Source organism: Aristolochia californica, unplaced genomic scaffold (assembly GCF_029961685.1).
Source record: "Aristolochia californica isolate CCGP_79_NKW_82.1479 unplaced genomic scaffold, dmAriCali1.0.hap1 SCAF_3, whole genome shotgun sequence".
Taxonomy (NCBI): Eukaryota; Viridiplantae; Streptophyta; class Magnoliopsida; order Piperales; family Aristolochiaceae; genus Aristolochia; species Aristolochia californica.
Window position 1 is genome coordinate 8,204,331 of NW_027181992.1, and position 2,157 is coordinate 8,206,487.

Consider the following 2,157-nt stretch of genomic DNA (forward strand, 5'->3'; position numbering starts at 1 on the left):
CTACCATCCATGCAGATCTTCTAGACTTGGGTTGATTTAAATCGTTTTCATCTGGAAAAAAGATTAAGAAATGGAACTAGAAGCAGGTTAAACATCCCTGCGTGACTCTCTTCCAACCACCAACCTTCGTTTTTTCATCACTTCAAGGGTTTAGACAAGTCGGGAGAAAGAGGCAAGCTTCTGGACTTGTCCATATAGGTGCTGTTCAAAGTTTTATTATTGCGAAAAATTGACAAGAGTTAAAAGCTTACGCTCGAGACATGCAGCTTTCGATATTAAAATCTGCAGTAATGGAAAGGGAGAGAGACAGGTGCACGTACTCGTTCATGGCTGCGATTGTAATTGCAAAAAAAAAATTAACGAATGAGGGAAGAGGTTTAAAGCTTACATCAGCCTGGTTTAAACACGCCTGAAACTGATGATAATAGCATGGAAAAGAGTGCAAGGATGAAGGTTTAACAAAGTAAAAGCTTACATCAACCTGGTTTAAACAATATTTCTCTACCAACTGAACCACGTCCACCCTTTCCGAAAGTGACTGTTAACTTTACTTCAACTGATCCTCTCGCATTAGGGTTGAGATTTTCTGAAACAAAAGAATTTAACTCCTCTGAACCATTCGTGGCAGATCAGGTACTATTAATGGATTTCACAAACCAGTAAATCTCCTTCTGTCAAACTCTTAAATGTACTTACTATATAGGATCATTAATAAGACAAGTAAGCAATATAAATCTACATGAGTTGAAATATTTCAACTCTTTTGATTGTAATTCAGCCAAATGAACTACTGTGAACCCATTTCATTTCTTGAACAGTATAAATGAAATTGTAATACTTAGGAAAATAAAACAAGATGAAGAAAGTTGGAGATGAAAATGGAGTAAGAGTAACGTTACAATTGCTCTGAAGCTGCAACCAGTGCTACAGAAGTAAAGAACAGAAGCATTAAACCAGTTCAGCTTGTATTTTTCGATTCAGACCATCAAAAGGAGTGAGCATGTGAAAGGCAGAAATTAAAATAGAAATTAGTCCTGAAACTATCATATATCGAATGTTTAGCCACAAATATTAAGTGTGTTACATGGCATTTAACTGGTGTTAATTAGAGCTTAATTGAATTATGTTGAGGAGAGAAGAGAAAGAGCTTAACTGGAGTATGACCTGGTATGACAAAGAGGTCAGATGGAGCCATAAACTAAGCCCAATTAGGAGAGAAAGAGGTGCCTTGCTTGGAGTCTTGGAATTAGACTTCCTATTTTAAAGGGATTTTTATCTGTTTTGAAGTTGAATTAGGAGTCTAGCTATACTCTAGTTTGAATTCAAAGCAAGGGTTAAAACCTTCTTTGAAACATCGTTGTACCTTACAAAATGATCCATGGCGTCTGGTAAGGCTGCAAATAACTTCCAAGTTTAGATTCTAAAGTTCATTGAGAAAAAATAATTTTAATCATTGGAAGATTCATATGAATGTGATAGTTGGATTCTAGGAGTTCATAGAATCGACGAATGTGACATGGGTTAACCTTGTTAAGACATGCAAGGGAATCCTAGTTATGTAAGAGCTTCACTTGCAAATTATGGGGAGGACGTGTGAGCTTTTGGAAAAAGAGAAGTTTGAAATGGTATTTAATTTAATTTTTTTTTTTATGTGCCTTCAAGGATTGTTCAACCTGATAAAGAACAATTGAGAGGAAATCAAGAAAAAGTAGATCATCTAGAATGGCCTCAGATAACTCACAACCGAAAACTATAAAAAAATCCTTTTTTTGTCTGCGAAAAAATTGCCAAGAAAGGATGCAATTTTTGCAGCTAAAACTATTACCGACGATATTTTTCGTTACAATTTAAGACAATTTTCAAAATTTTGACAGCATCTCCCTATATCCCTCGTGTTATACTAGTATTATCTGTTGTCCAGTGCATTCTAAACCTTAGTACCAAAACAAGGTGCACACTAGATCAACAAATACTATAACATAATAGAAAGGACTTTCAAGAATATGCAACAAAAAATAGGCAATAACTATCGTAAATCATAACATTATATAACATTAAAAAATATTTTTGAATCCCAAACTATCTTACAGGACAACCCTAAAGTTTGTACCATTACACTCCAACATTCGTACTCACTTGTTATGTGTGAGCATGTAA